Source organism: Podarcis erhardii, assembly GCF_964252035.2.
Source record: "Podarcis erhardii genome assembly, chromosome: 10".
Classification (NCBI taxonomy): domain Eukaryota; kingdom Metazoa; phylum Chordata; class Lepidosauria; order Squamata; family Lacertidae; genus Podarcis; species Podarcis erhardii.
The window spans coordinates 11832159-11848945 of NC_138500.1; the positions used below are offsets into that span (position 1 = coordinate 11832159).

The 16787-nt window shown below is 41.6% G+C and overlaps 1 long non-coding RNA gene across 1 annotated transcript; it reads right to left on the bottom strand.

Moving 5' to 3' along the window:
- Positions 1–10347: 10347 nt before the first annotated feature.
- On the bottom strand, positions 10348–14117 carry LOC309351576. The gene is made up of 3 exons (XR_014160915.1): positions 13907–14117; positions 11546–11627; positions 10348–11130 (listed from the first exon to the last, which is right to left on the bottom strand). It is a non-coding gene; the product is annotated as an uncharacterized lncRNA (long non-coding RNA).
- Between the last annotated feature and the right edge of the window lie 2670 nt (positions 14118–16787).

The window sequence follows — 16787 nt, forward strand, 5'->3', positions numbered from 1 at the left end:
AGAAAGTTCTACCCCATGCTTTCTGGGATTCAAGCCATACATACATTCCTTTTTCCCAAACTCAGGAATTGAAGGCCATTTAAAAGTGCTCTTATAAGATGGAGTCCAGACTTCCCTTGTGACTTTTATTTTCTGGTCTTGACTTGTGTGACACACAGTCCAAATGGCAACCTCTTCAGAATAGAAACATTGTTCAATGGAAGCTCTTCTCTCACGGTTCCGGCAACTCCCCCCCCCCCGATGACCCCCCTGTTCTGAGGAGCTTGTTCTGCAAGCTTCTATGTCTGTGGGTTTCGAAAGCGGCGCAAATTGTTGGGGGAAGAGCTGTCCTCCTGGGGGGGGGCTGTTCCTGCTGCCTTTCACATGGCTTCACTGGTGCCTGCTTCCCACAGCCCCAGCCCCTGGTTCTGTTTTCCAAGTACCTCATCTGTACAGCTGCATCATGGGACCATATCCCATGATGCAACAGTGTGCCTGCTACGTCACAAGAAAGTAGACACTCTTGTTAAAAAGTAAAAATAGAAACAAGAATGGCTGGGAATGAACTCATCTTCCCAGGTCAGTTTCATGAGCCTTAATTGTGATAAGTGCTGACAATCATTTTATTTCAGTGTAAAAGATGCAAGCATCTTTAGTATTATTATTATTATTATTCATTTTAAAAAATGAAACGGAGGATGATTGGAATCAATAGGATGCAATGGCCAACACATGGGACATTTAGGTCCACATTCCACCTCTACTACTTGGTGGCCTTTGCCAAGCCATTCATTGTCTCTCAGCTGCACCTTTACATTTGTGAAATGTAAATCATAATCACCTCCATGGGCTAGTTATAGCAATGAGTTAGTTGCCATGGCACAACAACTGCTGAAGTCACTTCAACATCTTGCCTGGAACCTTCAGATGATGAAGCAGAGGTTGGGGAGGCCCAGGAACCCTTTGAAGAGTCAGGGACTCCTATTATTATTATTATTATTATTATTATTATTATTAATTCAGACGTTTATAAAGCTCATTGTTTGCCTAATACCATTCAAAGTGGCAAACAGTGGGGGCGTACCTCTCTGTTACCTCAGGAAAGTTGAAAAAGGGTGGACCTATTCTTGACTTCCTGTTGGGTCACCCTACAGAGCTGGTGGTCTATATTGGGCTTGGTGGGTTATGCAAACCGCAAGGGGCCTGATTCAAAGGCGGCGGGTAGAACCATGCTCCATCTCACCAAAATAGCAGCAGAGGGAGGCATTCAGCATCACCTTCCTACCCACCCAATTTCTGCCCTCCAAGTACTCTTCTACCCCCACATTTGCCTCATGGGGAAACCAGCGTCTTGGTAATCCCCACCCCATACACAACACATCGTTCAATCCACAGTCATGAGTGGCAGCTCTAGGGTCTTCTAGTGCTCCCAGTTCCTAGTTCCACTTTGCTAATATGCACAAGGACCCCCAAACAACCTGAGATTCCTTTGCTCCTGTAGATGAGCCATTTTGAGATGGCAGCCGCTGTATGTTTGATATTACAGTGTTTCCATATTCCATTAGCCCTTCAGAATTTAGGCTTTAGTGTTACAGGAATGTCTACAAGAACAAAGTGGTTTGTTTTTTCAGAGGGGAAGATGTAAGGGCAGCCCTTCTAGTATTTAGAAGGTATCTGTGTCTCCACCTACAATTCAGGTACGCTTGTGCTTCACATAGGCTGCAATCCATATCCAACTGATGGCAGTGGCAAACCTCTTTGTGTTCTTAGCAGCAAAGGGCTATGCCACTAGTATATCTCTCTCTCACCATAGGAGCTTTATTTCAAAGTCCAAAAGATTTCTGAATACCTCGCTGGAGTGAGTGTTAATGTTTTTTTTATTACAAAAAAACACACAACCCAATTTGGTGGTCCTTAGGTATCAGGCTATGGAAAAAACAGTGTACTGTGTTTCATTCCTGATAAGTGAATAAAGCATTGTGTACAAGCAATCAGGTTATTCACTTATCAGGAATCGACTGTACTGCTGGTTTGGCTGTTTTTGTTCTTCATTCTCTGTTGTGATTTCACAACTTTGCTGTGTCCTGTTTGTTTCCTTCCCCCTCCTTCTCCTATGCTTTTCTTTCGTTCTATCTTTTCCTTCCTACCTGCCTATTCTTACTCCTCCCTATTCCTCTCTCTCTCTCTCTCTCTCTCTCTCTCTCTCTCTCATATATGCTCTAGCACAATCACTGGGAAATATCCCTTCTTTTGACCATGAAACATGCTCTCCAAGTGGGGAACAAAAATCTTAACAAAATCTATGCACTTGCTATCAGGAACACAATATTGGATGTGTCTTATATCTATTTAGTGCGTGAGTTCTTAAATAAAACTACTGAAAGGATACTTTTGTCTGTAAAAAATAATAATATTGAGGGATTAAAAGCAAAGAGTTTCTAGGGTCTGGATTTTATTTTTGTTAAATCTAAAAAAAGGGAGATGCAAAGTTTTAAATTCCTCCATGCCAAATGATTTTTTTTTTTTTGTATGGTATATTTAATCTATCCATGAAACTTAGAAAAAATGGACTTACAGGGAAGAGGGGAAATGGGAATTCCTTGAGCACAGAGCAAAAATTTCCTGAAAGCCAAGATTGTTATCAAAACATGTTCCTTTTACAATGTAAAGGCTATCTTAAGGAGAAAGACTATTTTTCTTACTAAATATGAAGCCATTTTTTGGACACCAGAGAACAGTTTAAAGTGTCTGATGTTTGCCATATACCATAATAAACTTATTCTGTGTCTGAACTTTTGTTTGTGTATTACTATAGATTGCACATGGAAAAGGCCTGCTTTGGGGTGTAAACTCTGATCAACAGATTGCTGTAATTTTAGAGAAAGGCAATGGCCTGTACCCCTATCCATACTCACAGGAAAAAAGTGAGAAGATGTATCACCAGTGATGACAAACATTATGGCATTGAGGGGAGGGGTGTCAGAACCTTTCGAATGGCTTGCTGCAGTCCAGACTGCCTCATGGCTGTAAGCTCAGCTCATGGATTTTATTCTATTTGTTAAGCCTGACAAATGAATAAAAAAATGAATAGGCTTATAAGCTTATCCACTGGACGCTCGGGTTGCGAACGTGATCCGTGCGGGATGCACATCCGCAACCCGCAGTGTTCGCAACCCTCAGCTGTGCGTCTGTGCACGCGGTTGTGATTTGGCGCTTCTGCGCATGTATGACCGCCGAAACCCAGAAGTAACCCATTCCGGTACTTCCGGGTTTCGGCAGTCCGTAACCCAAAAAAACGCAACCTGAAGAGTCTGTAACCCGAGATGTTACTGTAAGTCTATAGAATTAAAATGGAACCCTCTTTTTCAAAGCTCCATCTTTTATGAAAATGTCCCAATGCACATGTTACTCATCGCTACTACCTCTTTGCAAGCTAAACCTATTATACGCTAAAATATATACTGTATATAACCCAGTGGTATTGCCCTAAACCTTTGTGGGAATCTAGAAGGGCCTACATCATTATATTTGCTGTTGCTCTTATAGGATGTGGACAGGCAGTGACATCTAGTGAATAGCAGCAAAACTGGAAATGTAAACACTGAGGAACTGGCCGTAGCAGCACACTCATTATATCTGATCAAACACCAGCACTTGTAGGCAGGAAAAAACCCCACAAATGTGAAGAACTGATAGTGATGGAAGGATAAGTCTACTCAAAAGCAGGTCTCATTCATTTCAGCTGGACTTACTCCCAGGTAAGTGTGTACAGAATTGCCTTCCTACAGCTTAGAAGAAGAGCCAGCAGCTCCACCAAATTCGCCTTCAAGGGCATTCAAGTAAAGTAAACAATCCTACAGGTTACAAAGTATGGACCAGAATGCGAAAACGTTCCCTAGAATTGAGCGCATCCTACACATGAACTATAACTGTGGGGAAATAGCTTCTAGCACCCTCCTATCCCTGCCTATCGAAAGGCAAAGAAGAGCCAGTGCATTTTTGTAGACTCCCGATTGGTATTTCACATGCAAGACTGTTCCACACAGAACCTCGAGAACCATCGGCCAGCAATGCTACTTCCTTGCCTGGATAGCTCAGTTGGCAGAGCATGAGACTCTTAATCTCAGGGTCGTGGGTTTGAGCCCCACGCTGGTCACAAATATTGTTGCATTTCAGGGGGTTGGAATAGATGACCCTTGGCAACTCAACAATTCCAACTCAACAATTATATAATTTCAGCATACTCAACCTCTCCCACTGTACCTACAACCCAAAAATGCTAGTTACAAACCAAAACAGCTGTGCCTGGCTTTTTAGGGCCTAACTGAATATGACGTTCAAGACCTGGGATCAGATCACCCAATGTCTGGTGGGGAGGTTGAACATAAAAACAAACATGGGAGCCCAATGAGCATTAGAGGAAGAAAGATTTATCCCTTTCTCACATGCCGTATCCACTGTTCAAACAACATCTCCCCAAGCTGTTAATAGCTACACAAGATAGAAAATCTGGCGTGGTCTTTCCGCCATCTCGTTGTTAATACCTTCTTGTTTCAAATTGGGAAGATGGTTAGGGAGAAACAGGGCGCCGAACTGAGGGGCATAAAATTGAGAAGGTCCATAACTAAGAAGATCTATTTGGGGGCACCAAATTTGAACCTCACACAGGGCATCATATTACAAAAGACTACCAACACAAATACACACACACACCAATCTGGTGCAGCATCTCATTTCACACTAGCCAACCATATATATTTTCTCACTCTTGCTCCCTAGCAACTGATTTTGCTGATTTTATCTGTGTTTAATTTATCTGTGTATCTATTGGGGTGATTCTTTAACAGTTTTGTTTATTTTTATCTGTCCTTTATTGATTATTTTATCTATACTTTTTGATTATTTTATTAGACAGTTTTTTGATTAAGCAGCATATAATTTTTATATGAAAAAATACAATATACAGAGTCATTCTGCCTGCACTCCTAGGGGCAGCATATGATCATCCTGACTTCATTAGTCTTATCCCCTTTACTTTTCTCTCTCCTGAATCTTCTACAATTCAACTTCAACAGAGATCTGCAGGTTCTAGTCTGCGAGACTATGAGTGAGAAAAACTTCACTATCCACAACATCCATAATTTTATTCCCCTCTATCATGTTCCCTTTTATCTCATGTTTTTCCAAACAAAATAACCCAAAAAATCTGAGCAGCAATATGCAGTTTCAGTTCCATGACTGTTGACTGGCAATGTGAAGATGCATATTTGACCATCCGAAAACTCAATTTATCCGGGGGGGAGGGGAATGTTTGGTAAGGATGAAGCTATATAATAAAGAATGCTGTCACAATGGAAGTTTGAATTTTGAAAATTTCCACTTTTAATAGCACTTAATTAAACAACAACAACTCAAAAACTATGGCCCTAAACAAAACAATAGATCTTGACTCAAAACAACATCCATTCTTAGTACTGGCACCAATTCCTGATCACTTACTTTTATAGACATTGTTCTAGTTTCAAAATACTGCAGCATCATACATTTATACTGTAGAACCAAAGATTCAAACACCAAACCAGACACTAGCATAAATAATGCACCAAATCAGAGGTTTTAGTTAGATAAGGAATGAGATAAATAAAAGAGCTGCAGCTTCCTGGCATTTGTATGAGTTTGCTCCTCGGTGGAGAAACTATATATTCTGAGAAACTGTATATTCTTCGAATAGAATAAAAGAAGTTGGAAATTTCACTGCTTTTCTTTGGAATTATTATACAACTGTTAATCTAATTAGGAAGCGCGCACACAGAGAACATATTTTTTTCCAGCCCCATTCTTCCTCCTGAACAGCCAAACACACAGAACATGTGATCAGTTTAGATTCTACAAAATGGCAGCCACTAAAAAAAAAGAACAGCTCCCAGAAGTGGTCTAATTCAAGTGAAAAGCGTAACATGAAAGAATGAATACTTCCACTTTCATGAACTGAAAAAAAAAATACAAGCTGCCGTTTCCAAGTTCACAGAAGGGGAAAAAATGATCTTGCCTGAGCTGGCTGCTCACTTCTTATGTTGATTACCCAAGTAGATCACTCACAGGAGCAATTATCTCTATAAGCGGCAGACATTTTTCCAGTTGCTGAAGCCCACATTCAGCCTGGGATACACAGTAACTTCCATAAATGTATACCTCCTTGCTGGATCAGGGCCATGGAATTTCGGTCAAAACAAACAGAATCAGCCTGAAATAGCAAAGCAATAATGTTACATCTATACCTGTTCCAAACTGTACTTATTGCCCAGAGTAGCCCAGTGGGATCCCCAATAACCAGCAGATTCCCAGCTGCCAAAAAAGAAAGAAAACCCAAGTATTCTTTTGCAAAGCAAAGTGTTGTCCCTTTGGTTTCTTGCATGTTGCTGTTGATAAAGCCGCTCAGTTTAGTTCTCACAATCCTCGGTTGGAATTTTCCATGAGCTGGGTCCAGTAAACAGACCCAAGGCTGTGTACCTGCTGGTGGCTTAAGAACTGATTTATGCTCATTTAATTAGTTTCTTCAGTTCAGCTAATGGCCATGCCTACTTGCTCTTTCACCAGCTGAGCAGGTCATCAGCTTGCAATGGGACCTTTCGCTTGCTTTTCTGCTGATTTCCCCCCCCCCCACTTTGTCGCAGTAAACAGGCTCTTGGACAGTGTGCGCCGGATAAAACCTATAAATATGATTTATTGTTTTTAATATGGTGCCACAGTCAATGGTATCCCATTTAGGGACATGGAGGGTTTTTGTTTCTTTCAGCGCCAGCACAACTACCCTTTCGCTGTTGTGCAAAATATAGCTGCCCTTGGGTCTAAAGGAGGACAATTTATAACCCGCTGCTCCTGCAATGACCTGCATTCTGCAAACAGAGAGCTGTGCTTCCACCTGCCTTGTGAGGTTTCTATTGGTGTTTCGCAACTTTAACCTGTTGCAGGATCTTAGCCAGACCCAGTTGACTATACCAGAGCATACGCAGACTTCCAGAAGCAATCAGTTGCAGGCAGGAAGGATGAAGCAGGAACTGTAGCCTTTCAGACCTTTCCCATTGGTTGGGTCCACGTTGCTCCTGGGAGGGAGGGAGGAGTCAATAGACACTGAGGGTTGCTTCAAAGAAAGAGTTTATTTCTGCTTTCCGGAGCAGCAGAAAGGCACTGTGTGATCGTTCACAGCAAGCGCACTTAAAGAGCAGTTACACACAGCTTATATCCCCTTCAGGTCCCCTTTCCCCCTCCCCAGGAATCCAGCCTCATGAGTTTGTACATGTAAGTCTACATCCTTGAGCATGAACAGACCTTCCTGTAGCCTGTACTCTTATCTTGCACTCCAGGCTCCATTCCCGGGGTCTCTGCGTCATCATGGTCAGGATAGTTACAACCGGTAAGGTAAGTTGGATGCGCCATCCCGTCTCCACTCGGAACTGACAAGGCCATCTATTACGCCTTCATGGACTGATAAAGGAGAAGGCTTTGTTTATTCAGCTGGTTTGTGTTATACAGCTCAAGCTAATGGATTTTAGCTAATGGATCCTCAAAGAATGAATTTGGGAAGTTTGGGGCCTAGTTGGGGTGACTACACAGTCAGGTTTGGGTAACCTATCCCTTCAGAACAAGACGCTGCTACCAGTAACTTGGTTACTTATAGGTGTTTATTATTTGCAGCAGACTCACAAGTTACTATATACAGGATACAGACATGCATCTTAAATTCTCTCTCTCTTAACAAACTCCAAACGACTCTCAACACCACACTGACCAACCAACTATCCAGCGAGGAAGGTCATGAGTCATCATGCCTATGTGGAGACCTCAACCTATAGTTGAGCTGTATCCAAGGTCCCTCTGCTCAGTCTTCTTGGCCTTCGGCCAACTCTTAATTGCGTTTGTGTGAAGCTGCATGTAGGCAAAATTCCAACAGTTTCAGAGGTTCTAACATGAGGCAGTAATCAGTGCAGCACAGTTTCACCCCACCCTCAAAGGAGATGTGAGAGTCAACAGCAGCCTCTCACAATACTGTGCTCCGACAGCCGTAGCATTGCTGCAAGGTTCAGTGGCCACCTGTCATTGATACATTAGTTGAAGAAGAAGAAGAGAAGAAGAGTTTGGATTTGATATCCTGCCTTTCACTCCCTTTAAGGAGTCTCAAAGCGGCTAACATTCTCCTTTCCCTTCCTCCCCCACAACAAACACTCTGTGAGGTGAGTGGGGCTGAGAGACTTCAAAGAAGTGTGACTAGCCCAAGGTCACCCAGTAGCTGCATGTGGAGGAGCGGAGACGCGAACCCGGTTCCCCAGATTACGAGACGGCCACTCTTAACCACTACACCACACTGGCAGGTTTTTGGGATAGTTGACTCTCAGAATCCCTTCCAACTCTGCGATCTAGGATCCTGTCTTCCTGAAAGAGCTGGACTTTGTTAACATGGTGCCCCGAGCAAGGACAAAAGTTGGTGTGCCCCACTCCCAAATATTTTTATTTTCACAATCAGATCAGATCATAAGAATCTTTATTTGCGTCAGCCATCAGTCATAGCAATAAAATAAAATGTACTAAAGACGGAGGTAAAAAACTTAACTATACAAAATACATTTTGGAGGTTTACATCATGGGTAGGCAAACTAAGGCCCGGGGACCAGATCCGGTCCAATCGTCTTCTCAATCTGGCCTGCGTATGGTCCAGGAATCAGCGTGTTTTTACATGAGTAGAATGTGTGTTTTTATTTAAAATGCATCACTGGGTTATTTGTGGGGCATAGGAATTCATTCTCCCCCATCACAAGTTCTGAGGGAGAGTTGACTGGCCCCCTGCTGAAAAAGTTTGCTGATCCCTGAATTACATCAATAAATAATTCCTTTCTGTACAGTTGCTTTTTATGGAACTTCTCAGTAGGTACCTATATAAATATAGCTTATCAATTAATAAAATAATAATAATAATAATAATAATAATAATAATAATAATAATAATAATAATAATATCATTATGCACCCAATCAGCTTGGCACCCAGTGCAGGGAACTATCCACACTGCCCTAAATCCAGCGCTGAGCCTGACAACCATTTCCTGCATTGCATACATTAAATTATCTGGCACCTCCTCTAACAATTTGTCAGTTAAGGTATCAGTGAATTGCGTTAGCCATGGGAGAAGGGAAATCATACTGACTAGCAACCCTCTCTCCCTTTGCGGGGCAAAGTTTTGGGGGCTATTAATTGTCTGCTGAAGTTCCAGTCATGCTATACCTTGCTGACTTTATAATTGAAAAGGTATCTGATCTAAATGGAGAGTGATGTGTAGATCCTGTTCTGGGGGACATAGTTTCTGACAGTGCTTGATCCCAATGCCAATATTTATTCCCTGCTTGTTCCTTATATAGATCTTCCCTCACCCCTCTTCCCTGGCGACATTTTGGGGTCTGCCTCAGGGGCCAACAGATCTGCTGGTTCTATTATGTTATTGGGCCAGGGGTTTAAAATACACACACACACACACACACACACACACACACACACACACACACAGAAATAGTAGCTGATTCACATATTGCACTGCTGTGGTGATAGCTATGCCTGGTCACATGATGGCTTCCTCAAAAAAAAAATCATGGGAATGGTAGTCTCTCTCATAGAATTTCAATGCCTAATACTCCGAGTATTAAACCAGCTTAATCCTGAATTAGATGTGCCCACAGAGCAATGTCAAACAGCCAATCTAAGATCAGTTAAATCTAACCACAAATTCAGAACTCTTTGCTAGAATTTCTTCTGAAATTTTGTTAACCGAGAGACCGTCCTAATTCAAATGAACAACCTACATTTGCTCCTTGGTTCCAGTATGTCCCTAGGCAACCTGAGCTGCTCTTCCAAAGGCACAATTCTAATTTGCTTTGGTTTTGTAACCCCTCACTCCCTTGCAATTTAGATCGGAAACAAACGGCAGATAGGACTTGACTACACGCCAACACCAATAAACAGATGAAAAGCCCTGCTGCATCAGACCAAAAGTTTATCCAGCTCAGCAGCCTCTCTCACTGCTCACCCCGTCGCTTTCCCCCAACCCACTCTTTTTTATATTGTTGAGCATCCCATTTGAGAGAAGAGCTCTGTGTAACTCAAAAGCTTACGCACTGTTTTGTGAATATTGGTTGGTTCAAAATAACAGTATTATTCTACAGTCCCAACAAGGTTGAGAGTGGTTTGACATGTATAGCTTATTTATGACAAACAGCTCACAAGGAGGAACAATTAAAATGCCGCCGTGTTTGGAAGAAAGGCAGAATAATAAATACATACATACATACATACATACATACATGCATACATACTAAATGCTGTTTGGGAATAGAACGGCGCAATATGCCTTTCACCGCAATATTTTAAATGCCTTTCCTCAGAAATAGAAAATATTCTTTTCTGGAAAAAAATATGTTTTTACTGCTGTGGCAGCTGGTGAATTTTCATCGTCCACTCAACAGAATATGGAGGCAGAAAGGAATGAGCCGTTCCTTGACCCTTCTATTATTCCTGAAATTAAGCTTCACAATCCACTGTGAATACTCTACTGCAGACACATGCCAAAACAAGGGCTTTTTCTCTCTCTCTTTTTATGCTGCGGCTCACAAAGACTCTTAAGTCCTTTTTATCCCTATGGTAACCGCCAACCATTCATTTGGGGGACATGATGACCTAAACTGCCAAACATTGTTATGAAGCAGCAGGCTCTTTGGAAACACGGCCATATACATCACTAAGCTACCTGAAGAAACACAGGTAACAGAGCGGACAGAATAACTTCGGTGTGATAGCAAAAGAAGGCTTCCACTAAACAATAAAAAAACATGGTTTGAAGAGTCCTTTCAACTAGGCTGCAGCATTTTCTAAAAAAAATAAGTTAACTCGTTTATGCCTTCTTGGATTTCCCCAGCCAAATGGTGTGCAACAGATGATTACTAAAACGGGAACTTTTCCGTGGTGGCACCTAGTTGACTTTTATCCCCAGAGAGGCAGGCCTAGCAGTTATGTTACATCTTTTTTTCCCCACTTTCTCTGCCATTTCAATAGTAAGACTATTGTGAACAACACCGAACTTACCGTTTGTTGTTATCTTCATGAACTTACCTAAAAAGATAAAGAAAACAAAAGACTGAGTTAAGCACTTGAAAAATCCATTGAAATCAGACATCATAAGTTCATCATAGGTTGGGTAGTTCGCAAGTCTCTGTGGCTTTGCATAATGTTCTGTATTTTTCTCAGAAGATTGATAAAGAATGTATAATAATTCTGGTAATTATTGTGTGTATATTAATCGCCAACGTGTTGCATGAGTTGTACTATTATAAGTATGACTTAAGGCGGATGCAACCGTCCAGGTTTTGTGCGACTGGTTTTATTTATTTTAATTTATATTGTGCTTGTTTTATGTATTTATTTTTATCTCTTATAGTATTGAACATTATTGATAACTGCCCAGAGAATGCCAGTTTGGGGGCAGTTTAAGAACATTGTTAATACAAACATAAAGACAGGTACTTACAAATATCACGGTTGATAGATGATGCCTTAGAAGCCGAAAGGTGCTATCTTCTCTGACATCCACCTTGAGTGCCATGGATCATCTAAAAAAAGAAAAATGAGTCTTCTTTAGAACTATTGCTTCATACTTATATATATTTATTGATACCCTGCCTTTTCCCCTGACGGACTCAAAGCAGTTTGCAGTTAAAATAAGAACAGCTCAAAGCACAGAGGAAAAGCAATCATTAAAAAAATCAAATAAGCCTTAATAGAATTAAAACTCCATCTACCTATATTAAAAAGATGTATTTGAGATATAAAAGATAATTACAATAAAAACAGCACAGCACCCTCATTTGAAGCAGGCAATTTCCCCCAAAGTCTGTTGGATAAGAAGGTGAATATGTTTTATGCAGATATATTAATGGATCAATTATGGCTGCAATCCTATATCCACTAAGCCCCATGGAACTCAACAATACTTAGTTCTGAGTAGAAATGTGTAGGGTTGCAATGTAAAACTCTTAATGTAACTTAGTTGCCCCACCAGTGGTCCCTTGGGATAAAGGGCCAGAGCCCAAAATTCTGCATTTCCTGAAAGGATGCAATGGAAAAATCAGTGGGACACTTAATAGAAACAGAAAACAGCCATCCCTCTTCTGTCTTAAAGTATTATCTTACCCCACTAAAAACAAATACTGGCTTTACTACAAATCCACACAGGGTGAAAGCTGTGGCAACAGAGCTATCATATTTTAATACTGATTAGACTTTTGGGTTCCTGGTATTATTTGGAAACAAAACTCGCTTTCCATAACACTTCTTTAAATTCTTGTTTTTGTTATAGCCTGAAATATACTCGGAGTCGAGAGTGGATTTCATGCACTTTATTCAGCTCATAGTGGTGAGGAGGAATGGAAGTTCCCCCAGAATGTCTGCTTTATATACATTATTTACACAATGGGCCCCACATGATTGGCTAATTCCGGGATTCTCCTGTAGATCAATCAGGTTGCAGATTCACTTCCACCTGGAGCTGGATTGGGTGGCTCCTGTGGACCAATCAGACTGCATTCTGGATCCTATTGTTCTTGGACCAATCAGACTGCTGCATTCTGGATCCTATTGTTCTAGGACCAATCAGACTGCTGCATTCTGGATCCTATTGTTCTAGGACCAATCAAACTGCTGCATTCTGAATCCTATTGTTCTAGGACCAATCAGACTGCTGCATTTTGGAGCCTATTCAACTCAGTACACAACACAGCCCTTCTCTTTCGCACATGCTGTTCCTGTTATATTACAAATCTTAACACGTGACTGATTCTCTCACAATAAAACCACTTAAAGAAAATAAAGACCTGTGACATGTTTAACAAGGAAAAGCGGAAGAAGCAAGAGTGACAGTTAGCTAAGGGCACAGCTTCTTGATAGAACGACAGAAAACAAAAACCGCTCAGGCCAGAAAGGTAAGTCTCTCGGACCTTTCTCTGGACAGGAGCAACACTGTGGGCTTCAGACTCTGTCACTCCCTTGACTGCAGAGCTTCTGTTAAAGAAATGCTGGACAATATGAGGGAATGGGGTTGCACTTTTCATTTCTCTCTCTCTCTCTGCAGTCTCCTCGCTCCCTTTCCTCATTTTCCACTCTGCCAGAAATCTCTTGAGAAAACCCTCCCGCCAGGCTAAATCCACATCACACACTTAAAGCGCCATGATACCACTTTGAGCAGTCATGGCTTCCCCCAAAGAATTCTAGGAGCTGCAGTCTGTTGTGTGCATATACAAAATAAAATTTTGGTGATATGCAAAGGAACAGAGTAGCTTACAGCTAGGAAGCTAAATAACACTTCCAGGTGAATGGTAGCTACTTTGTAAAGACTATACAATGCCCAGACTCTTTACAGTAGTGCCTCGCAAGACGAAAAGAATCCGTTCCGCGAGTCTCTTCATCTAGCGGTTTTTTCGTCTTGCGAAGCAAGCCCATTGACGGCTTAGCGGATTAGCGCTATTAGCGCTTTTAGCGGCTTTTAGCGGCTTATCGGCTTAGCAGATAAGCAGATAAGTGGCTTAGAAAAGGGGGGGAAAGGGGGGGAAACCCGCAGGAACTCGCAAGACATTTTCGTCTTGCAAAGCAAGCCCATAGGAAATTCGTTTTGTGAAGCACCTCCAAAATGGAAAACTCTTTCGTCTAGTGAGTTTTCCGTCTTGCGAGGCATTCGTCTTGCGGGGCACCACTGCATATCCAAAAGAACTTTGCTTTCATGAACATATAACTGAGAAGAATATATTTGTAATCTCATGCTTATTCGAACATGGGCACGTTCCCACTTGAATTGCAGGTCTCACTCAGGCTTTACAGTTTCATCTTATACTTTCACCTCAGCAGTATTCTCTCTGCTCCTTACAGAGAGGCTCCTGCACAGATTTCTCCCTGTTAATGTTTAGGGATCCTTCCTCTGCCTGTTTCACTTCAGACAGATCCCACTGACACAACACAGCATCTCCTAAGAAGCCTCTCCCAGCAGCCATTCTCCCCCCCACACAGAGAGAGAAGCAGAAAGCAGTTAAAAAACGTCAGTTACTGGAATAACAGTCACAACAGAATGGAATGCCTCTCTCATGTGACTCACAGTCGGCCAATCACGTGACAGCTCTGGGAGCGGTAGCCCAAGACTTAGCCATACATACTGAGCTTGGCGTTATGTCCAAACTCAAGGTTTGGGTTCGTTTCACAAACTGTAACCAAAGCCATTGTTTGGCTTACTGTTAACATGCAAACTGGACCAATATTTCAAGAGCCCTTATGCAACAGTAGGGCAATATCTTTGCCCCTCTTTTTACGGACTGGGTGGGTGTGCAAAGACTAAGAGATAATGGCTTGCTTAAAGACGGCTGAGTCAAGATTTAAGGGAACTTCCTTATGCTGCGCTATTTTACTTTATTGTTTTATTTAAAGCATTTATAAAACTGCTTCATATTTTTTAAAATCTCTAATTTCAAAACCTCTAAGCTATTTTAATTGCTGAGGTGCAAATAGATGGGGTGCAATATCTAGGCTATGAAAGAAAGACGACTGCCTCGATCCAACTAGAGCTGGATTGGGATAGCTGTAGCCTGGGTTTTCATAGCAATCCCAGTATTTTGGGGGCAGTTGAAGGGTATAATATAGCAACTTGCCTAATGGTACAATCCTATCCTAGCCCAACTGTGTTCAACTGAGTATTTCCCCAGTGTGTAAGGACTGCAGTCTAAATTAAGTTTCTCTTTCACTTAGTTACCAGTATTTCACACTTAGTATTTCACACTTAGTTACCAGGGGTCAGCAGACTTTTTCAGCAGGGGGCTGGTCCACTGTCCCTCAGACCTTGTGGGGGACTATATTTTGAGGGGGAAATATGAACAAATTCGTATGCCCCACAAATAACCCAGAGATGCATTTTAAATAAAAGGACACACTCTACTCATATAAAAACACGCTGATTCCCGGACTGTCCATGGGCCAGAATTAGAAGGGGATTGGGCCGGATCTGGCCCCCCGGGCCTTAGTTTGCCTACCCATGATCAAGACCATAACTTGAGGTGGGGCCTTGATAGTTCTCTGTTCCAGCTCCTGGCTGTTGCTGGCTTCTGGGGTTTAGAAGAAGTGTGCATGCGCACGAAAGCTTATACCCAGAACAAACTTAATTATTATTATTTTATTTTGAACCTAATTAATGGGTGAATGAAAATGTTATCCAGGCCAATAGCATAATGGACTTTGTCAGCCAGAGTTTTCTCTCTCAAACACTTTATGGCTCTAGGTCCATGCAAAAATAAGGTCTGCTAAAGAAGGCTGATCGCCAAAGAACTGATGCTTTTGAATTATGGTCTGGAGGAGACTCTTGAGAGTCCCATGGACTGCAAGAAGATCAAACCTCTCCATTCTGAAGGAAATCAGCCCTGAGTGCTCACTGGAAAGACAGATCCTGAAGCTGAGGCTCCAATACTTTGGCCACCTTATGAGAAGAGAAGACTCCCTGGAAAAGACCCTGATGTTGGGAAAGATGGAGGGCACAAGGAGAAGGGGATGACAGAGGACAAGATGGCTGGATAGTGTTCTCGAAGCTACCAGCATGAGTTTGACCAAACTGCGGGAGGCAGTGGAAGACAGGAGTGCCTGGCATGCTCTGGTCCATGGGGTCATGAAGAGTCGGACACGACTAAACTAAACAACAACAACAAACTAACCCAATCTGAGTTACAAACAGACAGAAATTTGTGTAAGGCAAATTTGGGTTTTTTCCCTCCACCATCTTCTATATGCCGTAACTTCCTTCACTGGTTGTGTCATCAGCAAACTAAATTTGCCACTCCTGCGTAAGAAGTGTTGTGTTGATTAACAGTCCATTCCAAATCTCACTGAGATTCAAATGAATATATGCTCATATTATTAAAAGAAAACAAAAAATGGGGAGAGCACTCATCGAGTATGAAAACACTATGAAAAACTGCCAGACAAAAAAAGCCAGACAATAGCTATAGCTTAGCATTTCGCTTTAAAGGCTACTAAAAGTACTACTTCCGAGAAATGTCAAATTGGAGAGAAATTGTTTTATTTGCTTCAGGTAACTGAAATAAAGAAATAAACAAAGAAGGTTTCTATTAATATAATACGATTTAATTATTTAGAGAAATTGTAGCATGAAGGCTCAATCATCTTGTTTTTTGGGCAAGCAGTATTTATGGTAATAAGCACTGAAGAATATATGATGAGTGAACCTTTAAACACAATTATAATGGTATTGTGGCATCATGAAGAGACAGGGAGCGGGGGAGAGAAATCAGCTCACAAAAACTATTTGGTATCTCAATTCATTTGTTCCACATCTCGCATAATAAACACTCTAGTTAAAGGAGGAAACATAACATTGAATGAGAGAATATAGCATTCATTTTGTCTCTCAGTGTTTTTTCTTTTCTTTCTTTTTTTTTGAAGAAATCTTAGTGCAGTATCACAGTTGCAGCTGCAACACAATTTACATCATAATCAACATCTGAAAGGCAGAACCAGCGATTACGCATAAACACAGCATCGATGCATAAGGCAACAGCAGTCATGGAGCTACAATAGATTTAGCTCAATAGAGCACAGGTAAATTGTGTGCAGTTACTTCCCGCTGGGGTTCCAGATGTCTCATTTTAATGGTGGGCAGATATTTTATCCGTTCTAAGGCACAGTTGCCATATGTAAAAATAGGTAAAAAAGGTAAAGGAGCCCTG